The sequence below is a fragment of the Neophocaena asiaeorientalis genome, unplaced genomic scaffold (genome assembly GCF_003031525.2).
Source record: "Neophocaena asiaeorientalis asiaeorientalis breed wild unplaced genomic scaffold, Neophocaena_asiaeorientalis_V1.1 scaffold25, whole genome shotgun sequence".
NCBI classification, from domain to species: domain Eukaryota; kingdom Metazoa; phylum Chordata; class Mammalia; order Artiodactyla; family Phocoenidae; genus Neophocaena; species Neophocaena asiaeorientalis.
The window spans coordinates 7,294,499-7,321,963 of NW_020172492.1; the positions used below are offsets into that span (position 1 = coordinate 7,294,499).

At 34.8% G+C, this 27,465-nt stretch overlaps 1 pseudogene; it reads right to left on the reverse strand.

Moving 5' to 3' along the window:
• Nucleotides 1-24,925: 24,925 nt before the first annotated feature.
• Nucleotides 24,926-25,872, reverse strand: LOC112395137 (40S ribosomal protein SA pseudogene; annotated as a pseudogene).
• Between the last annotated feature and the right edge of the window lie 1,593 nt (nt 25,873-27,465).

The following is a 27,465-nucleotide window of genomic DNA, read 5'->3' on the forward strand; positions in this document are numbered from 1 at the left end:
CATGTGGGATCTTCCCGGACCGGGGCACGAACCCGTGTCCCCTGCATCGGCAGGCAGACTCTCAACTACTGCGCCACCAGGGAAGCCCGAGAGTTCTTTTTTTAAAATTAATAGAGCATATTTTAGAGCAGTTTTAAGCTTACAGAAAAACTGAACAGAAAATACTGAGAGTTCCCATATACCTCTTTTGCACACACTGGTGTAGTACATTTGTTACAATGAATACACCAATACTGATATTTTGTCCATAGTAACACTAGTGTTCACTCTTTGTATCATACAGTTATATGGGTTTTGACAGATAAGAAATGTCTACCATTACAGTATTGTATAGAATATTTTCACTGGCCTAAAAATTTCCGCTGCTTCATTTTTCTTCTGCTTTCCCCTTTCCCCTGCTATGCTAAACCCCTGGCGAGCACTGATACTTTTACTGCCTCTGTAGTTTTAGCTTTCACAGAATGTTATATAGTTGGAATCACAAGTATGTATCCTTTCCAGACTGTCTTCTTTCACTTAGCCCTATACACTTAAGCTTCTTCTATGTGTTTTCATGGTGAGAGAATTCATTTCCATTTATCTCCGGATAATATTGCAATGTATGGACATACTTTTGTTTAACCATTCACCTATTGAAGGTGTTTTACTTCCAACTTTTTGCAATTATGAATAAAGCTTCTATAAATACTTGTGCATAGGATTTTGTGGTGACATAAAATTTCAACTCACTTGGGTGAATATCAAGGAGCACGATTACTAGATTATACAGTAAGAATATGGTATGTTTTGTAAAAAATGGCAAAGCCGCCTTCCAAAGTGGCTCTTAGCAGTGTCTTTTACAGAGTAGTTTTTAATTTTAATAAATTCAACTTATCAATGTGCTTTTCTTCATGGATTATGGTTTTGGTGTTGTATCTAGAAACTCACTGCCAAATCAAAGCACCCCTAGATTTCATCCTATGTTATCTTCTAGAAATTTTATAGTTTTGCATTTTACATTCAGGTCAATGATTAATTTTGTGTTAACTTTTTTGAGATGCATAATGTCTATTTTTATATTCCTGTTTATTTTCATTTTTTGGCATATGCACATCCAATTTTTACACTATCATTTATTGAAAAGACTATCCTTTATCCACCGAATGGCCTTTGCAACTCTAATTGGTTGGCTAATTTTGTCTGGGTCTATTTCAGGCTCTGTATTCTGTTCCATTGATTGATGTGTCTATTCTTTCAACAATACATGCTGCCTTGATGAAAGCAGCTTTGTAATAAGTCTTGAAGTCAGGTAGTGTTATTCATCCAACCTTGTTCTTCAATATTATGTTGGCTATTCTGGGCCTTTTGACTTTCCATATATACTTTAGAATCAGTATGTCAAAATTCTCAAAATAGTGTACTAGTATTTTGATCTGGACTTCATTAAATACATAGGAAAATTTGGAAAGAATCGACATCTTGACAATATTTAGTCTTCCAATCCATGAACATGGAATATCTCTCTATTTATTTAGGTATTCTTTGATTTTTTTTCATCAGAGTCTTATAGTTGACTGCATATAGGTCCTAAACATCCTTTGCTAGATTTATACTAAAGTATTTCATTTTTTGGTGCTAATGTAAACAGTATTGTGTTTTTAATTTCAAATTCCAATTGTTCATTGCTGGTATATTGACAAAGCAATTGACTTTTATATATTAATGTTATATTCTGTGACTTTGCTGTATTTGCTTATTAAATTTCAGTTTTTTGTCTATTCCTTGAGATTTCTGTACATAGACAATCATGTCATATGTGAACAAATAATAGTTTCTCATTTTTAAATATGTATATCTCTTCTTTCTTTCTATACCTCTTCTTCCTTCTAATCTTAAAGCATTAGTTCAAATTTCCTTTATAATGGTGATTAAGAGTGGTCAGAGAAGACATCCTTTCCCTGTTCTCAGATTTAGTGAGAAAGCAGCCAATTGCTCATCATTAAGGATGATGTTGATGATGTTGGCTATAGGTGGTTGGTAGACATCCTTTATCAGATTAAGCGTTTTTCTTTCTACGTGTAGGTTGCTGAGCATTTTTATCATGAATTGGGTGTTAGATCTTGTAGAATAGCTTTTTGGCTTCCATTTATATGGTCGTATTATTTTTCTTGTTTTTAGCCTCATGATGTTGTGGGTTACATTAACTGATCTTCAAATATTGAATCAGCCTTGTATACCTTGAATAAATCCCAACTGGTCAGAGTACATAATTCTTTTTATGCATTTTTGCATTAGATTTGTTAATATTTTGTTGAGGATTTTTGCTTCTATGTTTTTTTGAGAAATGCTGTTCTACAGTTCTCCTTTCTTATAATGTTGTTACCTCATTTTGTTATTGGGTTATGCTGACCTAACAGAACAAGTTAAAAAGTGGTTATTTGCTTCTATTATCTGGGTAAAACTGTAGAGAGTTGGTATCATCTTTTTTTATACATTTGGTAAAATTCACCAGGAAAACCATCTGTATCTGGTGCTTTCTCTTTCAGAAGTTATTAATTATTATCTCAATTTCTTTAATAGATATAGGGATAGACAGATTATATATTTCTCTTTGTGTGAGTTTTGGTTGTTTATATCTATCAGAGAATTGCTCTATTTCCTCTAAATTATCAAATTTGTGGACATCAAGTTTTCATAATTTTCCTTTATTATATTTTTGATATCAAAGAGATGAGTGATGATTATTCATCCTCTTTCATTTATGATATTAGGAATTTGTTTCTTCTTTCTTTTTTCCTTGCTTAGCCTGGATAGATTACGATAAATCTTACTGATCTTTTCAAAGAACTTACTTTTGGTCTCATTTATTTTCTCTATTGATTTCCTGTTTTTTAATTTCATTTCTGCACTAATTGTTATTATTCATTTTCTTCTGCTTGTTTAACAGTTTAGTGTCTGACCACCTATCTTTATCCTAGAGACCCCTTTACCAAGTAGGCACTTCCAAAGATCCATGCTACTTATTACTATGACTAACCACACTTTACCTCTGAAATTAAAATCTAGTAATTGTTCTCAAGGATCCTTTTTAGTGGAAATCTCATCATCCATCTACCTTCCTGGCTTAAACAGAATAGCCACCGCAGTATTTCTGAGATACTTCTTTTATGTATTTCTCAATTTTTTTTAAAAAAAAGTGTTTTCTGTGGCTTCCTGTGTTAACAGAGAAGTTTATACATAATACATCCATTCTAATATTTCTAATTCTCCACCTCACGTGAAGGAATATCTGGCATTCTAGTTTCATTTAACAAAGTCACAAATGAATTCAGCTTTCAGTCAAGTTACTGCTCAATCAGTTACATCCAGACCTTTGCATTAACACACTGAATTTATCAATAGAATCTCAGTAGTTGCAACCATTTCAATAAAATCAATCATATCTAAACATTGTTTCTCCTTCTTGGGTCTAGCATCCTCAGAATCTACTGCCACACAGATCTACAGCTAATCAATTAGAAAAATCTTGCAACTGTGTAATCACTGTGAAAACATTTTCTTATTTGCTTTTTTTGTGTGTGTGTGTGGTTCGCGGGCCTCTCACTGCCGTGGCCTCTCCCGCTGCAGAGCACAGGCTCCAGTTGCGCAGGCTCAGCGGCCATGGCTCATGGGCCCAGCCACTCCGCGGCATGTGGGATCTTCCCAGACCGGGGCACGAACCCGCGTCCCCTGCATCGGCAGGGGACTCTCAACCACTGCGCCACCAGGGAAGCCCTTATTTGCTTTCTAAAGTGCTCCCTCCCTCACACCAGGTTCATGCTGGGATTTGACTTTATAAGTCTAGCAAAGGGATGTGGTGAAGGTGGAACATAAGAAAAACTGAATTCCTCTTGCCAGGTGATTGTCTCAGGCAGGCTTTCTTTCAGGGTCATAAAACAAGACAGGACATCTTCATTGTGCAGAGGAGGAGGTTAGCATGGGATGCCCAGTGAAACCTGTAGATCCAGTGAAATTTGAGTCATCTGAATCTTCCCATACATCTTCATTTCATTCCAGAAAGTCCACAGAGTTATGTTCCTCTTCAAAAGTGCTCTAACTTTCCCTTAAGGAATCTGGTAAATATTTAAATAAAAAATAAATGGATGTATACACACTATTATATATAAAATAGGTAAACAAAAAGAACCTATGGTATAGGTAGGGAACTACACTCAATCTTGTAATTACTTATAATGGAAAAGAATCTGAAAAAGAATATATATATATATTTACACATATATATAACACTTTGCTATATACTTGAAACTAATACAATATTGTAAGTTAACTATACCTTGATAAAAAAATAATAAATAGATCTTCTGCCCATTTTCTGATTGTGTTGTTTTTTGATATTGAGCTGCATGAGCTGTTTGTATACTTTGAATCTTACCCTTATCAGTCACATCGTTTGCAAATATTTTCTCCCAATCTGTGGGTTGTCTGTTTGTTTTGTTTATGGTTTCCTTTGCTGTGCAAAAGCTTTTACGTTTCATTAGGTCCCATTTGCTAATTTTTGTTTTTATTTTCATTACTCTAGGAGGTGGATCAAAAAAGATATTGCTGTGATTTATGTCAAAGAATGTTTTGTCTATGTTTTCCTCTAAGAGTTTTATAGTATCTGGTCTTACATTTAGGTCTTTAATCCATTTTAAGTTTATTTTTTTGTTATGGTGTTAGACCATCTTCTAATTTCATTCTTTTACATGTAGATGTCCAGTTTTCCCAGCAACACTTATTAAAGAGACTGTCTTTTCTCCATTGTATATTCTTGCCTCCTTTTTTGTAGATTAACTGATCACAGGTGCGTGGGTTTATTTCTGGGCTTTCCATCCTGTTCCACTGATCTATATTTCTGTTTTTGTGCCAGTACCATACTATTTTGATTACTGTAGCTCTGTAGTATAGTCTGAAGTCAGGGAATCTGATCCCTCCAGCTCCATTTTTTAAACAGGCATTTCTCCAAAGAAGACATACAGATGGCCAAAAAGCACATGAAAAGATGTTCAACATTGCTGATTATTAGAGAAATGCAAATCAAAAGTACAATGAGATATCACCTCACACCAGTCAGAATGGTCAGCATCAAAAAGTCTTCAAACAAGGGCTTCCCTGGTGGTGCAGTGGTTGAGAGTCCGCCAGCCGATGCAGGGGACACGGGTTCGTGCCCCAGTCCAGGAAGAACCCACATGCCGTGGAGCGGCCGGGCCCGTGAGCCATGGCCGCTGAGCCTGTGCGTCCGGAGCCTGTGCTCTGCTACGGGAGCGGTCACAACGGTGAGAGGCCCACGTCCAGCAAAAAAAAAAGTCTTCAAACAATAAATGCTGGAGAGGGTGTGGAGGAAAGGGAGCCCTCCTACACTGTTGGTGGGAATGTAAATTCGTACAGCCACTATGGAGAAAAGTATGGGGGTTCCTTAAAAAACTAAAAATAGAACTACCATATGACCCAGCAACCCCAATCCTGGGCAGATATCTGGAGAAAACCATAATTCGAAAAGGTATATGCACCCCAATGTTCACTGAAGCACTATTTACAATAGCCAAGATATGAAGTAACCTAAATGTCCATTGACAAATGAATAGATAAGGAAGATGTGGTACATATATACAGTGGACTATTAGTCACAAAAAAGAATGAAATAATGCCATTTGCAGCAACATGGATAGACCTAGAGTTTATCATACTAAGTGAAGTAAGTCCGACAGAGAAAGACAAATATCATATGATTATCACTTATATGTGGAATCTAAAAATATGATACAAATGAACTTATTTACAAAACAGAAACTGACTCACAGACTTAGAAAACAAACTTATGGTTACCAAAGGGAGATGGTAGGGGGGAGGGATAAATTAGGAGTTTGAGAGTAGCAGATACAAACTACTATATATAAAATAATCAACGACCTACTGTATAGCACAGGGAACTCTACTCAATATACTGTAATAACCTCAATGGGAAAAGAATTTGAAAAAGAATATATGTATATGTATAACTGAATCACAACATTGTTAATCAACTATACTCCAATATAAAATAAACATTTTAAAATTAAAAAAAATTTTAAAATCAAAATCCAGCAATTGAAAGAATCAAATGTTGAGTTTGCTTTTTGGCTACATTTATGTTCTGGAAGCAAATATTAAGAGATTCTTTAGAATCCTTATACAAATTTCATGGTTCTCAGACGATGCCATATTCTGAGAATTTAGGATTTTGAGTATACCATTTTTCTCTAAGCCTTCCTGCACAATTAAAAGCATGAAACCAATCCCTTATTCTTATACAGTGTATCTGAATAGCGTGTTGGTCCCCCAATAAGCTTGCTTTCAACAAGTATTTTATTCAAAGCAGTTACAGGAAATGCATGTATTTATTTTGTCACTGGGTGCCGTGTGATAAAGCTTCAGGCTAGCTGAATTCTTATTGTCTTCAGGATTGTCCTGCCAGAGAACAAAATACAATTTCCCCATGTATTGGAGGTATGCTGCCTGCAACCACTTACAGTCCATCTATGTATGCTCTGAGGCTTTAGTTGCAACCAGAAAATTCACTTTGCCTCATTTATGCAAAAATTGCATTTGTTAAAGAATATTAGAAAAGCTTGATATATAGAAAGTACACAGGAGTAATCTTGATTCTTCTCCTCTAGAAACACATCCTCAAGTCTCAAGAGAACTGGCCTCTTGAAGAAAGTGCTGGTGCCGCACATTCCATCATTAAGCATAAAACGAAATGTGCTCACCTGTACGAAACCACTGCCAGGCACCAATTCCACTTCTGCCTCAGAAAATCAATCAATCACACAACTCCCAGTGTTCTTCCAATACTTTGTTACAAACTCTACAAGCAACACTGGAGTTGCTGTCCAAACTCCTCACCACCGGTCACCTGCTGTGAATCAAATCTCTGTGCATCTGACTGGCAGAGTATAGGTCACACATCCACCTTTTATACGCTAGGGAGTCTGAGAATTCAAATCCTGGTTTCTATTTGTGAATGATGGGACTCATGGAAATCTTCCCCGTTATGGAAACACTATTCAAGAGGTGATCGCAAATACAAGTGTCAATTACAGTAACCAGCTACCACTAATAGACTCATTCTTACCCATTTTGGTTTGCGTCACACAAGCTGCACTGTTAACTGTCATCATGACTCCTGGCTTCACCATTCACTGTTCATTGCACACTTGCGGGAAAAGTCTGTCTCCTTTCCTGTTCTTTTGAGTAGACCCAATTCATGACTAACTACAAGCAAGTAGTTATTAATAAGTGTGATGTGGAGTTTTATTCGCTGTGATTTCAGACTCTAAATTATGACTGAGAGTTTGATACCCTTTGATTTTGAAAAATGACTCCACCTTTAAATAGGACTCTTTCTTTGGCCTCAGGTCAGAATTAATGGTGTGAGAAGAGTAACAGCATCAATAAAGACCCCAGCTCCAGGATGCTGGCATTGTTCTCTACCTGTGCCAGCCGTGGCCCTGCCATACCCGTTATTAAAAGAGATGCTCAGGGAGCAGAGCAAGCAGCAACAGAGACAGCAGCTGCAGGAAAACCCCAGCAGCCAAGAAGAGCAGGTAATTACCTCTGTTCTCTAGAGCATAATTTCTTAACCAGGGATTGTTGAAAAATCCACCTGCTGGGCCCCACTCCAGCCAAGGTACTGATCAGGTAGATCTGAGGTAGTTCTTGGGCAGTCTAATTTATAGACAAACAAACAAATAAATGTTTCATGTGATTCTGAAATAAGCTCTTTGTTTAAAACACTGCTGTAATAGAGAGAAAATTTACTTTTTTTTTAGTAGAGATAAGAAGAGGAGGGCAGATATTCTGTATTTGGTTAATACCTACAAGGGAAGATAAGATTGGGAGTGCCTGCCTTCGGCTGCAATCTCAGAAGGAACACTGTGTAGAAGTGGGTGGGAGGACATAAAAGCAATAGAAAGAATTACAGCTCTACTTCTTCAATATTCTGGCAATCAAAATACTGAAATGAACATAAAAATATCTGAACTCTGACCACAATGAACAGATTGCAATATTTTTTATTATATTGAGGTAGTTTTGCTTTACATCTATGTTTCTTTAAAGTCCATTTGTTAATATTTCTTGTGTGATAGCTAATTAGCTGAAAGATAAAACTTTAGATAGGAAATTGAATCTTTGATCTATCTTTTCAGAAGATAATTTATGGTATGTCTTATTACTCCTATGGGATACATGCGTCCTGTCATTTTGAATGCAAATAATTCTATAAATTAAATGTGGGAATGAACCCATGCACGTGCAAATTCCAATAGAACACAATATCAGTATTGGATATTTAATCATTTCTCTCTTTAGTTATCCCCTTTGAGGTTCTAAATCCTTAAGTTTAAATGAAACAATAACTAGACAGATGCTATTCCTCACACACTTCCCTCCAGCAGCTCTTTTGGACGTTTAAAGAGAATCAGAGAGTTTCATTTCTACAGGTATCACTTCCTACATTCAGATGTTACTAATCTTAGGCTCAAAGTTCTTGAACAAATTGATAAGATCTTTGTAGGAGGACAAACTATAGGGTTTTGAAACCCGAACAACAATGACTGTGGAGGCACAGATCTTAACTTCTATGTATTGAGGGCAGCGTTAAGTTGATTAGTTATCTGGGTTTGATTTGGGGGGCTCCATGTTTCTGTTGACCCCTTTTGTTCAGTGCCTTATGCATGAAGCTGCTGAGTTTTTAATCTCCCATATTCTATCACAGTCTCCATTAGAAATGTAATCACTCAACTGTCAAATCTATTTTGAAAGGATTTTGGAGAGAGAATACAGCAATTTATTCTTTACTTCTCTGAAATGATCTTTTCTGAAAATTGCACTACAAGAATACACAGGGGATAGTGTAATACAGTCTCTGACAGCATTAGTTTGCTAACCTTGTCCAATAAAGAGATTCTTTTTACAAAGGTTTATCATATTACCTCACTTCATGGTGGTAGTGCCCTCTTTGAAAAAAAAATCACCTGTTCAGGGAAATGCAAAGAAAATAGTATCTTGGAAGGGTAAACACGTATTCTTGTGTCTTCAGGGTAACATGAACAATGCTGCAGGCATCTGATGCTGGCACACCATCAGTCTACTATCATACACAATAAACAAATACATACATTTCCCTGAATGTAAAGTGCATGATAATCAAGCCAATCAGATCCAAAATACTTACTTGTAAAGACTGAATGGCAGAGATTTCCATCCAGCTTTGTAATCAGAGCAGTTGGCGCTCTAAATTAGCAATGCATGGAGTGTGAGTGCAGGGGGAAGGCATAAAGACCATAAAAACTAGAAAATTCCAAGTGGTGATCTGCACAGACAATAAAATTCATTCTAAGAAACATTAACAGTGTTTGAGGTAGTGCTTTTAAAATTTTTGGAAGCAGCCTCATGGTTTGAATGAGAGCTAATATTTTGAGATCCTGGATCTTTTGTTCTGAAAGCCAGCTGTTCATGCCATGGGTGAGGGAGGAATCTTTGACGCAAATAGTCCAAGATGGTAGAGCACGTAACACACGCACATGACACAAGACAGATGACAGTTTACTAGTCACATACACTCACAGCCTGGGGGAGGAGGACCCTGCATGCCATGCAGGGCCATATGGGGTTTCAACTCAGAGCAAAGAAGCAGAGACTGTAGAAGGCAGGCTTTGTAGTAACAAGAGGATGGAGGGACCCTTGGTTGCCAATCATTCTGGCTTATTTGAATAATTCTGTGTGCTAGGAGGGAACTTACACCCACTACTCAAGGATAAGCAGAATCTGTGCCTGGTCCCCATAATAAAGGATGGGTGTTTGGCTAGTTTCTTCTCCAAGCAGTCAGAGAGGGGAGTGAGGAGGGGAACTGGTGGTTTGGCCATTTGGAGCCCACCTGATTTTTCCAGATGTCAAGGCCACACTTAACATCTTCTGACTCTTAACTTCAGGCCCTAATCCACATCTCTGAATAAATTAAAAATTATTAGGTAGTACTCTATATTATTCTCTTCTCATTTGGATCACTATATCCCTGGTGACTACTACCTGGAATATAATTAACCTATGTAGAAATTTTAGGTCCTAAAATCTGTGCTTACTTGGTTTATTCATTTTGGAAACATCATTTATTTCTGAATTAAAACCTAGTTTTATTTGATACTTATGTGAAATTCCCATTGTAAAAAGGTTGATATTAAAATTAAAGATATGTTTTACTATATCCAAACAGCAGATCTGTGAATTTATCATTAAACAGGTAAATAAGGAAAAATCACACATTTGGGTTTTAAAAGTCCAGTGGTTCACACTCAACACTGCTTCACCAAGAAGTTGGCCTCAGGTGGAATTAGGTAATGGCTATTCTATGTCCTCATTTTCTACAATGAAGCAATGCTTAACACTGTTGGTATATTATGGACATTTAGTCCTGCCTTTCAAAATCATTCTGCTACTTTAATAAATGTGACTTCTTTGTAAGACAATCAGATTTGAAATAGCACACTTCTTTGTAAATCATATATTATTTTAGTAAATTTTGATCTAAGATCTTAGAGCGATCCTTCAAAGTCATTCAAAAAAGCAAACATGTTTAGTGAGAACATTTAACATCGCTGTGTTAGACTCACTGCGATATTTTGGCATGCTACACTTCAGAAACCATTGAAGGCATGGGTGACTGTCCATGGTGTCCCATGTAAAAAATATACCTTCACTATGCTTTATGCATGAAAAAAATTTTAACTCAATATACACAAACATACACACCATTGAGTTATATCAGAAACATATTATTGCAAGGAAATTTCATTTTTAAAGGAAATAAAAATAGATTGTATTTGAAAGTTTATGAGTGTCTCACTACTAAAATATAAAGAGATAAGTATGTAAGTTAACTCCTCCAAATAAAATATCATCCTTGCAATTAACAATCTATCCACTAAGTATGTCCTTCCAAATGAATTATATTATAATGTTATTTTTAAAAGAATATATTATAGAATTCTGCCTGTAAAAGTAACCATGCCCCTGTTGAAAACCACACTGACATTTACGTACTTCAAATGAGGCAGAATTCATACTACAATGTTAGTGTGGCAGAATATAGTCATACTGATATTACTAGTTTCTTGTGCTACAGTAAAAAAAAAAAAAAAAACCTATGTAATTTTAAAGACAGAGCACATGATCTGAACCATAGTTTAATATAACTGGATGCAGGGTTTAAGAACTTTACTATAAAATTAAATTTGTGATATTATTTCAGGTGTCATGATGATGATTATATGTAACACAAAAGTTAAATAACCTTAATAAATATTATTGGCTCACGTAGTTGAAATACTCTTAAGTAGGGTGAGTTTCAGGCATGAATCAGTTAAGTGGTAGGATACTTTCATAACTGCTGTTCTCTGTGAGCTGCCTTATTCCTTTGATTTGCTCTTGGGAACTGAAACCATGATGACTAGATTTCCTGCATACTTCTAGACGGAAAGGGGGAGCATCCTTACAAGCCATAGGACCATTACTCTAATCTTTGCTCTTATCGGGCTGATTTATACTATATGGACATGGCTGAATCAATTATTCCAGCTGAAGAATTCCAGGTTCTCATTGACTTAAATTCGGAGTGTTTTTTTACATGATCACTTTGACCAGGGGAATGGCATTACCTTGAATGGGTAAGACCATCAAGGAACCTGGGAAGGGTCAAAATTAGATTAGATGAAATGGAACTTGATGATAACCACAATGTCTACAGTAATGGTGAAGTATTATGCCAGGAGTTTTCCAGGAAATGTAAAGTACAATTTTACCAAATATTAAGAACCAGAAAATTAAAAACATATATATATATATACACACACATATATATCACTAATCTATAACTGTGAATTTCCTTGTGGAATAAAACATCCTCCCCATACATTGGGGAAAATAAATTTGTTTTAACAAATTTAAACAAATTTATGCTTAAAATTAAATAAATTTTAACAAATTTAACAAATGATGAGGTATTATGTCCTCATTTTCTACAATGAAGCAATGCTTAACACTGTTGGTATATTATGGACATTTAGTCCTGCCTTTCAAAATCATTCTGCTACTTTAATAATGTGGTATTATGCCAGGAGTTTTCCAGGAAATGTAAAGTACAATTTTACCAAATATTAAGAACCAGAAAATTAAAAACATATATATATATATACACACACATATATATCACTAATCTATAACTGTGAATTTCCTTGTGGAATAAAACATCCTCCCCATACATTGGGGAAAATAAATTTGTTTTAACAAATTTAAACAAATTTATGCTTAAAATTAAATATATTTTAACAAATTTAACAAATGATGCTTTACATGACCAATATTATTAAAAGACAATTTTCTAGTTTTTGAAACATATGTTTCAAATGGAAAAAAGAATCTTACAGAAATTATCTTTTTATTATTGATTTTTCTGATAAAATAATACAAGTTCATTTAAAACAATATGGAAATATGGGAATCAGTAAAGAATAAAATTAATATCACTGTTAATTTTGACTTACAGTGTTCAATTTATCAATATAGTGGTATGTTTTACTTCAGTCATTTTTCTACGTATATATAATTATAAAAATTTAAAAATGATTTTGGTATCACACTGTACAATATATCTTTTATCTCAAATTATGCTTTCTTCACTCATAGTATTAAGTTATGAGCATTTTAGGATAAAGAAGATGTGGCTCATATATACAATGGAATGTTACTCAGCCATAAAAAGGAACGAAATTGAGTTATTCGTAGTGAGGTGGATGGACCTAGAGTCTGTAATACAGAGTGAAGTAAGTCAGAAAGAGAAAAACAAATACCATATGCTAACACATATATATGGAATCTAAAAATAAAAAAAAATGGTCATGAAGAACCTAGGGGCAAGATGGGAATAAAGATGCAGACCTACTAGAGAATGGACTTGAGGACATGGGGAGGGGGAAGGGTAAGCTGGGACAAAGTGAGGGAGTGGTAGTGTATATATGGACATATATACACTACCAAATGTAAAATAGATAGCTAGTGGGAAGCAGTCGCATAGCACAGGGAGATCAACTCAGTGTTTTGTGACCAGCTAGAAGGGTGGGATAGGGAGGGAGACGCAAGAGGGAAGAGATATGGGGATATGTGTACATGTATAACTGATTCACTTTGTTATAAAGCAGAAACTAACACACCACTGTAAAGCATTTATGCTCCAATAAAAACGTTAGAAAAAAATTATGAGCCTTTTATATTGTCATTAAGTATTCTTCCTATGCCTGTTTAATCAATGCATGTTGCACTAGATGGATTTGCCATTGTATATTTAACCATTTTCCCTATTGTTTTTGTCATCTCCCTTACTACTGAGAATAATATTGCAATGGATATCCTTACTCATAATCCTTTCTTCACATTCTTTATTTTTATTTTAGGACCACTCTATTCTCACCTGTTCTGATTTTGATATATATCAGCTGGATATATATCAATTTGATGATGTGGACACAACAAATATTATTTTGCAAATGCTTACAATTTTCTATGCTTCTGAGGTTGAAAACTAAAGGCAAAAATCTCATAAAAGACAAATATGTACAACAGAGGTTAGTGGATTGGAGGGAATAGCAAGGGAGGAGAGTGGAGGAGGGAGGCATTGGGAAGGAATGTGCTAATATTCTATAGTCCCCTGGAATATTATAACTTTTTGTGGAATATCATGGTTCAAACCAAGATTTGGTTTTTATATTTCTACAGTATGCTTATACATAAAAATCTAGTAAAAGCATACTATTTTTATAAAAAGGGCATATTCTACAAGCATCCAAGTTTTGAAAACATTTTTTATATTTTATCAGAGTTTAAGTTTTTAAAATGATACATATGAAAATGAATGGACAAACTAGAAGTGATACAAAAGAGAAGAAATTATTATTTTTATTTTATTTAACAAAATAATATTATCACTGGTTGCATTCTTATTTAGATGCTTTAAAGAACCATGAGGATATGGCTTTAGAACATAAGAAAAGGTTTTGTTTACATTCTGAATACATATTCTAGTCTAGTCATCTTTTGGGTGAGATTTAATACTTCATTCATTCTATGTGTTTGGATGAAGCAGTATAGTTTTATTCTTCTGCCTCTTTTGGTATCAAAATAGGATGACAGGATAAATAAAATACTTTGTTAAATTTCAAGAGAAAATTCAATATCTATTGTCATTTTGAATGGCAAGACATTTATCTTACAAGTTCATATGGTGAATTGAAAATGGAAAACAAGCCTGGTTACCAAATATGGATTTGTCAATTATGAGAAAGATACCCTAAAATATAAAGAAAAATAATTGTAATTATCTATGTCCAATATGAAAATTAATCCATTCAAATTGCTTTTTTTGTTTCCCTGGTCTCCTGTCCTTCTATCTGAATGAAGCAGGTACTTATAATTACATGCAGTGGTGCACAGGGTCCGCCTTCTCCCTGATACCAAGCTTTAATGAATTTCATTATTCTTTTTTAATTTACATACTCTTGCAGAATAAAGATTCCCAAATCATTAACTAATTTGATATGTGTGAAATACCAATTCAATTGTCTGGTCCCCTGAGATTTTCAAATATCTTGTTCAAACACCTCTTAACTTAGTTTCTTAATTAGATACACCGTGATGGATGGGCTTTTATATCATAGTCTCAGAAGGACAGCAAATCAGCCTAATTTTTATGACAATTTAGGAGACTTAGATTAAAAGTCATTTAAAACAATCAGTCAAAATATTGGGAAAAAATATTTAGGGTCCCATGAATAAGTGTATAATTTATACAGATCTGAGGTAAGGTAATAAATGTTAAGAATGCTAATCATATTCTGATAGTGAGTGACAAATATTGCTGAATGAGATCTAAAAATATGTGGTTTTTTGGTTATAAGGAATAATACTACTTTACAAAGATATATCAGGTTTACAGAGAAAAGAAGTAAGATATTAGGGATTATAATAAACAATACTGTGAAAATTGTTGAGACTTTCAAAGGCCCTATTTTTCTGCTATCCTCCACAGGGGCTAAAAAGAATATCATTTTTTTCTATGTCATTCCTTCTATTTTGATATTTACTTCTATGTAAAGTGAATATAAAATAATATGTCCATGTTAAAAAAACAAGATTGAATAAAAGAGGGACTTCCCTGGTGGCACAGTGATTAAGAATCTGCCTGCCAATTCAAGGGACATGGGTTCCATCCCTGGTCTGGGAAGATCCCACATGCCACAGAGCAACTAAGCCCATGCGCCACAACTACTGAGCCTGCGCTCTAGAGCCCCCGAGCCACAACTACAGAGCCCACGTGCCACAACTACTGAAGCCTGCACATGCCTAGAGCCCATGCTCCACAACAAAGAGAAACCACTGCAATGAGAAGCCTATGCAATGCAGTGAAGAGTAGCCTCTGCTGGCTGCAAACTAGAGAAAGCCTGTGTGCAACAACGAAAACCCGATGCAGCCAAAACTAAATTAATTAATTTAAATAAAAAAGATTGAATAAAAGAGTTCTATATGTGTTTTGCTAAAAGTTGTCTACATTTTATAATGGTAATATATGTGTAAGGTTTTGATATTCTGATATATATAAATATCAGAATTCTCTTTTATAGATCATATTTTAGAAAATTTGATTTAAACGTCTCAAGAAATTTTTGCGTTTTAAAATGCTTAATTTATTTTTATTAATAAATTCAGTTCTCCCTAGTCACTGAGGGGAAAACATCAGGCTATATATAGCGTCACTTTCTACAAACTAATGAGTACAATGCACTTGAACGTTATGGTAGTGACAATTTTAGAGAAATATTGGAAATATTAATTTTGTTATATTATGCCATTTTATAAGGACCTGGAAAGAACCAGGTACTGAAAAATTACGTGCTAAAAGAAAGTATTCTGAAGTACATTTTCATCATCAGGATGTTCACTAAACTGTGTCTTTTCAGCCTGGCAAAGAATTGTAGTTGTGGTGAAATGATGCATTTATATTTCAAAAGCCAAAATGATTAAAAAGCAATTAAGTATTTAATATTCTCACACATATTTTATTTGGTGTAATATAACAACCTATAAACAATTTTTATAGTATGTATTATTTTCTATGTAACTTCAATATAAACTAATCTGTTTTAGGTGACACCACAAGCAAGTGATGGCTTTTAAATTATAGCCAATAGACAAACTGTTTAGTTTAAGCATCTGAGGTTGGAATTTCCAGGAATGGCTTATTGGAATCTCTTGGATGAAACAGGATGATGAGGTGGCAAGAACATTAAACTGGAATCAGGACTTAAGGTTTCGGCTTCTCCTGGTATTAACTTTAAACAATAATTTCTACTTTAAACAACAATTTCTACTTTAAACAATAATTTCTATTACCCAAAAGTAGAAATCGAAATAATTAGAGATAATTATTCTTTATCTCTACTCTAAGGAGACTGGGCAAGGTCTTCTCATCTGTAAAATTCAAGGACTTTGAAATTGTACTTTTGTGGTTTGAATATTATAATTTATTTATATAGTAATTATACATGTGTGGAATGTGTATGTGCACACAGAAAATATATACATATATTATGTACACACTTTACACTGAATATAGGTATATGTAGAATAAATGTATAAAGACTATGCACATTATATATACAATACATACATACAATATATATGATATATAATATTTTCTATACGTTGTATTTACAATATACCATATAGGTATTGTTGTTTTGTGAAAACAAACAAAACTTGGCCAACTAAATCTGAGTACTGACAGGGAAGGGGTACTAAATTTGAGGCAGAGGCTTAATCAGTTATCAAATTTCCTTGTCTGGTAGAAACTGAAACATTAATGCTTTTATGCTGTAGGTAAAAATCAGTCTTGTTGAACCAGTGAAAATGAATAAATGCAAAAAATTTTGGCATGCTTGGGGAAATAAGGCCACACAGAGATTCAAATGCAATATGGCAAATCTGCGTGTCATTGCATTCTTGTGGAAAATAAGGAATGACTTTTATTTTCATTTTATTCTTTTGCAAACCTGATCCTTAATAGTTTTGGCAATTTTCGGTTTCCATAGGCATAATGACAGACACCTTTGTAGAATCGTCTCTTCTTGATAATAAAGTAAAATGTGATACTCAATAGTTTTGTAAAATAAAAACTGGGATGTCAACATAAAATTAAATTAGGTACCACATAGAAATGCTCTGTTCAATAATGTAAATTGGGTAAAACCTTAGTTAAAGCCTCCCAACTCCCCAAATGACTGTTAATCCCCACAGATTTTGGTAACACATCATTGGTTATTATAAACGTCAATTCTGGGCCTTAGAATAGCATTACATCTTTAGGGGGATTTTCCTGTATAGGCAATCGGTATTCCACTGTCAGTGGAAAAAGAGGTCTTAAACCTTAGGGTGGGAGGAACTATCCCTAGATTCTTAAGCCAGTGGAGTTATTTATGGATTTTACTGTGTGAAGAGGCCAAAAGATTCTTTTAGTAGGCTGAGCTGGATCCCTGACACGTGCAATATTTCCAGGATCTAGATGGATACCCTGAAGTTCAAGAGAAACCATTTTTAGGAAAGTGTAAGTTTCTCTTTATATTTTACCTCTATTACCAAAAAGCGTCCATAAACATTTAACACCAGAGTTTTGGAGAATTAAGAAACAGCACCATGTTGGCAAAGATAGTTGTTTTGTTTTGTTTTGTTTTCTTTAATAAGGAGAGTCATTTGGAGAAATGTGATATTTTTTAAAAAATTAAATATAAAGAGCTTCAGATATCACTTGTGAAACTTTGAAGGGATTTTAAGAAATAAAGGAAGAGACATGCAGTAGAATAAACTTCCAGTCATCTACATGAATGTATATTCTGAATTTTGTAACTTGAAAAATTTTTTAAAGGTGTCCTTTTCTTACTACAAACTACATAGAAGGATATTACTGACTCCACCTTAATGTATTTGTTTGTGCCTGCCCCCTAAAACAATTCAGTTTTTGAAAACTTAATCCCAATGTGATGGTATTTGGAGGTGGGACTTTGGGAGGTGATTAGTCATGAGAGTGGAGCCCTCATGAATGGGATTAGTGCCCTTTTAAGAAGAAGGAAGAGACCTACCTAGCTCCCTTTTTCTGCCATGTAAAGATATGGGGAGAAGTCAGAAGTCTGCAACCTTGGAGAAGGCTCTCACCAGAAATCAAACACGTTGGTGAACTGATTTCTATCTTTTGGCCTCCACGACAGTCAGAAATAAATTTCTGTTGTTTACAAGCGGATCAATCTATGGTACTTTGTTAATAGTAGCCTGAACAGACTAAGACAGCATCTCAAGCAGGTAGTGCCCTGCACAAAATTCTTGTGTTTGGCTGAGAACTTTGTACTTGTAGAGTTTCAGGATAGAGCTTTTAATGTGAAACTATGAGGTCCCTCAACTTGGAAGAATATATAACTTGAAGCTATTGTTAAATTCCTCTCTCTGGCTTCTATGCAACATTGTCATTAAGGTTGCATCAGGTGAAGCTGGAGACAGCCTGAGCAGAGTGGTATTTACCACAGCTCCTCCCATCCTGCTGCACAAACAGTGCTTAATTCAGTCTCATAGGGCCAGCTTACTGAGTGGCATTGGTGTCTTTAGAGTTGGCATGAGTTATGTTCTCCATGTACAGACAGAACTGGCTGTATTGTAAATTCTTTTCTAACAAATATTTGCATTTGTTATGATTCCAGAGAGCCTGGCACTAGAGTTTATCAGACTGCAGTGAAATATCTAACAACTGAGTTATGGTTTTGCCCCTGAAATTTATAAAAATATATATTACATAGTAAAATACTTAAAAGAAAATCTACTGTATTAATTTTCCTGGAGAATCTAATAGCTAGAAATATTTTCATATGGGAAAATATCTAAATAAAATAAATACGTTTGCTATATTATCAATGATAGGTAATTTTTTGATGAGTATTTGCATAATTCTTTAGCTTACAGGTAAGATACAGATCACCATCTTTAAAAGATATAAGTTTATATCTATATCTGTATATCTTCCTATTAAATCTTATCTACTTCTCTATTCTTCTTATCTACTTCTCTATTTGAACGACCTTTTTGGCCAAGCCAATATATGGATGGACCTAGAGATTATTATAATAATAATATTGAAAGAAATACTATTTAAAGAAATATTGAAAGTTCACATGGAACGTAAGAGAAAGTCAACATAACACTGATTTCACAAACAGTGTCAGATCAGTTATTCCCATGTCAGATATCAATGACTTACTATACAAATTTAGAAAAGTGCTTAAATACTCTGGGACATCAGTTTCTCCACTTATCAAATGAAGTTATTGGCGAAACACTTTTCAGGCCCTTTCAATTTTCTAAAGCAAATTATTTAAGTGAAGAAAAATATTATAGCAAGTTTGTATGAGTGCTGGCTGTCTTAACGTTACTAAATGACAGAGAGACCCATTAATGTCTTGGGAGATATTATCTCTAATTCTTCACTCAAGTCTTATTTTAGCATCATATTTTACTGTCTTTTCCATGCCTTCATGATAGGAGCAATGTGCTTTTTTACAAGTTGACTTTGGGATTCATCATGTTACATGTTTGGGCCAGTGAAATACTATCAGGCATGATCAGAAAAGATTTGTTAAATATGCCCGGGAAAGATGGCCTGTCCTCTTGTGCTTCTGTAGCCTGCCATGAGAATAACATGTCTCAGATGGCCACCAGTCCAAAAAAAATGTGGAGTCACATGGAGCAGATTTGAATCCTGACGGAAATTTGAAGCTAAAAGCAGCCAACCTATAGCCTGAGGCAGAACTGTCTCACTAACTAGCAGTTCTGTATGTGAGAAAAATGCATGCTTGTTAGTTTAAGCCATTGATATTTCAGAGAATGCAGCAAAACTTCCCAATCCATTATTTCCCTCTTCTCAATGTGACTAAATAGAAAATTAATACGAGGTTAGAATTCAATTAAAGAGAAAATTCTAATTTTAAGTAAATTAGCGAAAATGGCAATGAAAGAAAATGGTGACACAAGGAGGATTTCTGCTTTTTACCATGAACTGACCATTAACTGGGACCAGATTTGTCCTTTACCATAAACTATTTACAAACTGAAAAACATGTATGAGATTACTGGCAACAAAAAACTGTGATTCCTAAGGGAAAAACATGCTAGGTGAATGCTACAATTTTGCCCTTTCTGCCTGAGCACACTTCTCAGATTCTACTGAAGGAGCAAGCAGAACACAGCATACTGCATTGATGAGGCGGAGATAGAAATCTGGGAAGGCAGAGGTGGCTGGAATGTGTGGGCCAAAGTGCCAGAGAAGATGTATTATGCAGAGCAAGAGCTCCAGAAATATACATATAGGTTTGCTAAAAACTTTAGCCAAATACTAACCTGCACATACGTAGGAGTTTCCATAGACCAAAGTCAAAGGTCTCAGTAAACATTTGAGGAAATAAACAGTGGTCTCAGAATGTCACATCTTTGTATCAGGGCTAAATTATCCCTAAAATGAAGGTACGCTAGATCCATATTAACAAACTTTTTAAAAGGGTGTCAAGGAATCTGCTTGGATCTGCAAATAACATGAATGCCTGCTAAAACAAACGTAGGCACTCTTTAAAAGAATACAAAAATATCCAAATAATCAAAAACATAATATTCACCACATCTGACATTTAATAAAAAGTCCTACTCATGTAAAGAAGCAACAAATTAAGACCAAGAAAAAGCAGAAGTCATTTAATAGAATTATTCCTAAAATTGAGAAAGATGACAAAATTTGTACACAGTTTAAAATAGCTATCATAAATATACTCAATGATTTAAAGGAAATTCTCAACATAATGAGGAGGGAAACAAAATATAAAAAAAACTAAATGGAATTCATAAGAATTAAAACTATAATGTCTAAAATAAAAATTCACCGGATGTGATTAGTTCAGATTAGATAACTTTAAGCAGAAAAAATATAATACCAAAGACGAATTTGAATTTATACCAGTGGTTCGCAAAATTTTTGGTCTCAGGACACATTTATACATATAAAAGTAATTGAGGACCCCAAAGTGCTTTTATTTTGTAGATATCACCTTACACCTGTTAGGATGACAATTATTAAAAAACTAAAAGCTAATGTGTTGGAGAGGATTTGGAGAAATTGGAACCCTTGTGCACTGTTAGTGGAAATGTAAATTAGTGCAGCCATTACAGAAAATAGTACAGAGGTTTCTCAAAATACTAAAAATAGACCTATCATATGATCTATCAACCTTACTTCGGGTTATATAACCAAAAGAATTGAAATCAGGATCTCAAAGAGATATCTGCACACCTGTGTCCACTGCAGTATTATTCATAATAGCCAACGTATGGAGACAACCTAAATGCCCATTGATGGAGGAATAAAGAAAATGTGGTATATTTCATACAATGAAAATATTATTAAGCTCTAAAAAGAAGGAAATCCTGCCTTATATGACAAGATGAATGACCCTGGAGGACATTATGATAAGTGAGATAAGCCAGACACAGAATTCCACTGGCATGGTTCCACTTATAAGAGGAAGTTAAAATAGTCAAACTCATAGAAACAGAGAGTAGAATGATGGTTGCCAGGGGCTGGGGTGATGAAGAAATGGGAGGTTTCTGTTCAACTGGTATAAAGTTGCATCTAGGTAAGATGAACAAGTTCCAGAGATCTGCTGTACAACATAGTACCTACACTTAACAATACTGAGTTGTGCATTTAAAACTTCGGTAAGAGGACAGATCTCAAGTTAGTGTTCTTACCACAATAAAAAATAAAAACTGAACAAGTATTAATATGTACTTAACTGATTGAAAACAACAGTAAAATCAATCTATTGTTATCTCTAATGTAAAAAAATATTTAAATTAAAGAGAATTATATATATAAAATCATGAGAGAGGTGCAATGTTTTAGATTTTGAAATTTTCTGCAATATTTGTATAAATATAACTGGATTCTCAGATTTCTTTCTGCATTCAGTCCATGGTATTTTTTTAAGTTCAAGTATACAAAGAGAGGGCTTCCCTGGTGGCACAGTGGTTAAGAATCTGCCTGCCATTGCCGGGGACACGGGTTTGAGCCCTGGTCCAGGAAGATCCCACATGCCACGGAGCAGTTAAGCCCATGCGCCACAACTACTGAGCCTGCACTCTAGAGCCTGCGAGCCACAACTACTGAAGCCCGCGTGCCTAGAGCACATGATCTGCAACAAGAAGCCATCGCAATGAATAGACCACGCACCACAACGAAGAGTAGCTCCTGCTCACCGCAACTAGAGAAAGACCGCACAGCTACAAAGACCCAGCACAGTCAAAAATTAAAAAAAAAAAGTATATGAAGATAATCTGGTCTTTACACAGACAAGTAATTTGAAAAGTTAGGAGTATTTTAAAAGTCTTTTCAGATATTTGTAGATATTTTCTTTGATACAATATCAAAACTTGGTAAGTGGTAGCTTCTTAGAAGTTAGTTTCAATAAGAAAACTGAAACCATATTCATGTATTTTTGTAATTTGTTACATTAAAATTCATTAGTCTATCTTGTACTTTGAATGGATCTTTTCCAGATGAATGGTTTTGTAACATCCTCCATTAACCATTTAAGAAAATATCAGTTTACAGAATTATGCAGAACTTCCAAATGTATGAAAAAATTACATTCAAAATGTGTAGTTTATAACATAAGTAGACATAAAATATATAATAACTATTTTCCAGAGGACAGGAAGGATAACATTAAGGTATATTCTTGTAAGATTATACAATTTAAGTGTAGTGGCATAGTATTTTTTGATGGTGAGAGAAGGACTGTAAACTTCATCTATAATTGTAGTTTTTTCTAGTTATCCTATCAGTTCTGTTAATTTTTATTTAAGTAAAGTTTATCTATTAGATGCATTAAAATTAAGATTGTTATATCCTTCTCATAAATCATTCCCTCTGCCATAACATTCTCCTCTTTATCCATGGTAATATTTCTTATTCTAAAATCTACCATGTCTACTATTAATGTTACTCCTCTAGGTATCTTATGAATAGGTTTGATATAATGTACCTTTTTCAATCCTTTTAGATTTAAACGTATTCATTTTAAAAGTGGTTTTTATGTAGAAAACTTATAGCCTTTTTTCACCCATTATGATAATGTCTGCCTTGTTCCCTGAGTGTAAACCTTTTATATATAATACTGTTATCACCTGAGTTTAAATATACCAGGTGCTCTTTATTTCCTATTTCTGCCTTTGTTCTTTGATCCAGTTTTTGCTCCTTTCCTGCCTTTACTTGGGTTAATTTAATACTTTTTAGCATGGTAATTTTTTTGTTACTATTAGCTTAGTAATTATGTTTTTGTTTTTTTCTTTTTGTCATTGCTCTAGGTTTTACCAAATGTATTTTTTAAAGCAACTCATTTGCTAAATTTCAAATAAATATGATAATATAAATCAAAGACTAATAGTTATATCAAAGTTTAATTAATAATCAGAAAAATTTGTTTATAAATCATCTTTATTTGCACTACTTTTGTTTTGAGGAAGTTTTGTTCAATATTTTTTTATTATTACTCACTTTAGGAAATTATAGAAGCCTTGAAGTGCATATTTTTACAAATTTCAAATCAGTGTACCAATAAATACTCATTATATTTAAATAATTTTATTAATATGTAGACTTATTTTAATACTTCTACTTTCTGTCAAATTAATTTTTTTAATGGCATGTTTTTCCCTAAGTCTATTCCAAATGAAATTCATTTTATTCTAAGTAAAACCCTACCAAATTATGCAGTAAATTTCTGACAACTTTATCTGGGGCTGACAATGAGGTAATGGTTGTAGCAAACATCAAAAACTACTTTGGACCTGAACTCAAGCGACAGACCAAGCTTGTGTGAATCCAGACCAAAGCTGTGCTCAGACTTGTATAATTGAAAGATATAAGAGCTAGCGATTAGAGACTGAAAGAATAAGAATAACTCAACCTGAATTAAACTGGAACACAGAAAGTGACATTAACAGCACAGAATTAGAAGGCAGAGTGAATGCTAAACAAAGACTTTTCAGCATTGTCAAGAAAGTCACTGAAATATTCTCTCTGTGGGATATTTGTAGCAATAGCTAACCTTGTACTAATGGAATAATAATGCATAAAAGCCATAAAAAAAGAACAAAAGGTGCAACTTACCAGAAGATATATGCTCAGTATGCAAAACCCAAGTAAAAATACAGCCTTGAGTACATGCTTCAGAAGATAGCCCATCAATCTGTGAACAGAGAAAAAAAGCAAATAATTCAGAGTATTTCTTTTAAGAGGTAAAACAAAGTCACAAGAAAAAGAACTTCTTTTGCTACTATTTCCATATGAAATACTGTGGAAAGAAACCAAAAAATAGAAAACTTTTACAATTTACATATTAATAAGAGATATACCTCTAGCTACTTAGGTCTTTATATTTTATAGAGTTCATTTTTTTTTAAATAGAGCAGCAAGATATCACGTGTGAAATACGAGTAAGATATATTGCTTTCTTTAAACGTTTCTTTAAACGTGGAAAAAACAAACTAAAACGTAGCTAAGATCATAAGAATTAGCAAATTATTTGTATAAATGTTGAATTTCTTTTATGAAATGGACATTATCATGAATACCTTTATGTATTACCTGCAAATGAAAAGTGGAAGCTTACTGCCAACTGGTGACCCAAGCTGGTTTCTAACGTAGTTGAATTCACTGCATAATTTAGAAATTGTTTTAGAGACTATTTTCCATCCCTTTTATTTCCATTTTCTGGGTTAGAGTCTGCAGAAGAACAACTGCGGACCACTCAGCGGTTGCTCCTCCCATTCCGTGGCCTGAGCAGTGGCAGCTGCAGCCCATCTTCAGTGGCATCTTCACTGACCACTGTGCACTGTGGTTCTCAGTGGGGAACTAATGGGCAGGCATAGAGGGCGCCTGCCGCCTTCAGACCAGGCTGCCACCTCGGGTTGAGCAGCCGTAAATTCAGGAGCTGGAGCAGTCCGTTCACTCTGAATTCCTCCTTGGTCACAGCCTTCTCAGCTGAGGCCTGCCCTTTCTTTACCACCTGTTGAGGATCTTCACACAAGTGGAGAGTAGGCGGGACTCCCGCAGGTGCTCACGGGAGAGGGAACCGCGCATGCGCAGAACTTCCCCGGTCAGCGTCCGTCAATCACGTCAGACCCGCAGAGTGAGCTCCCAGTTGTTGCAGAGATGGCGGAGTACACAGAGCCCAGAGACTGGACTGTGTTACACGGAGCAGTGGTAGGCAGGTTCACAGAAGATTTCTTTCACGCCGGTGGTCAGGCCTGGTGTCGGGAACCACCACGAGTCGCGGCTCCCGGAAACCTGCCGGGCTCCGGTGAGTGAGGTTCCAGGAGCGAGGTGACCAGCAGTAGGAGTGGCGCCCATGGCAGCAGCAAACCTCGGCACAGCTCTCTGGCTGGTCTTCCTGGAGGTTATGATACTGACATCAGCCAGGTTTTCAACGGCAGTGATGGCAGGAGCGGACAGCAGAAGCTTCTCCCAGGTTCTCTTTAGCTTTAGAGGTAATGCCATCACTTTTCCTTCTTAGATAACTGTCCGACTTGGAGGTCAAGGTTGGTGCCACCTAAGTGGGTTCCTGCTGCAAGGAATTTGAGGACATCCTCCTTCATTTGTAGGACATCAAAAGCTCTGGACATTGTGAAAGTTTCCCTTTAAGTTATGCTGGGAACCCAGAAAAATGCTGTATGGATCTCTCTCTGGGTAGCATGGAAAAGCTTAGAAATCTAATTTTGGAAGCCCCCATATACAAAGCTAAAGGACAAACCACAGACTGGGAAAATACACCTGCAATACATATAACAACAGCAAAAAAGTATTCATATCAAGAACATAAATAGAACTACTACAGGAGAGAAAAAAAACACGATTATAAAAATGGTATATGGGGTCCTTGTGTGCTGTGTGTAACTCTTAGAAGAAAGAAATGGGTGGATCTCAGGGCTAAGGGTGTTTTGTTAGGTGCTAAACAAAGTTCCAAGTTCCAACACACTTCCTATTTTTCCTACAGCATTTCTAGGATTAGGGGAAGGGACATTTACAAATATATTTGAAAAATATGAATAATCTAATAAGCATAGAAATGAATAAGCAGTTTACACACAAATTAACATAATGATGCATAAATTCATATGTAATTAAGTGAATGCAAGTCAAAATAGCATTATACAATTTTGCAAACATTTAAAAATATTAATGTGTAGTTCAACCTTTGTAAAAATTATCAGAATAATTAAAATGTGTGAAAGATAAATTTTCATATATTTCCTGCCCTATCAGTTCCATAGCTGGGAATGTCCTATTTTCATATGTGCAAAGAAATATATAAAACAAGTTTATTTCAGCAGAGTTGTTATTAGCCAAAAAAGAAACAACTTAATTTATTCTATAAAATTCTATGCAGATATTCTATGCAACTGTTGCAAGTAATTTAAAAATCATGAAAACAACAAAATAAAGTATTTCAATGAAATGAGGAGTATATTATTATAGTCCTGTTAGAAATCATTTTGCCAAAGATGTTCAGAGCTAGGTTAAGAAAGCTGGTTTGGAGGGTAATGTTTTTATTCAATATGCCTTCATTCATTTACTCTTATGAGATTAAAAGTAATACATTTGACCCTTGAACAACACGAGCTTGAACTGCTCAGGTACACTTATATGCAGATTTATTTCAATAAGTATCGTACTTATATTTTCATTTTACAGATCTTTAAATTAACTGAGAAAAATTTGTGTTGGATTAGAAATCACAATGTGTGGAATCAAAAGAACTAGAGTTTGAGTCCTGAGTCTATGCAAGCTGTGTCAGCTTCCTGCCCTTTGGTGAATCATTTATCAATTCCTTTGTTTTTTGAGTCAGAGATGGCAGTAGGAAAACTTTCAAATGGGGGAGGGGGTCAGCACCCCCAACCCCTCATTGTTTACAGGTAAACTGCATTTCATTCATTAATGAATTCATGTCATCTCTTTACTCTTTTAACAGATATGTAAATACTGCTCATAAAAGAGAAATTCACTTTTTTTTCTGGTCTATTTTGCAGTGTCTCTTAGAGCACAGTTGGTACTGACATACAAATTAAAGAACGAAAATTAACCTTCCTTTGAAGAATTGCAAACGATACCCCTTTTGGGTATATTAAGGAGAAAAAAAAGCCAGGTGTTTTCCCTCTGGGCAGAGATAGCCGTATCACACAGAACACACGTTTGGCCAGAAAGGCAACAGCTACATT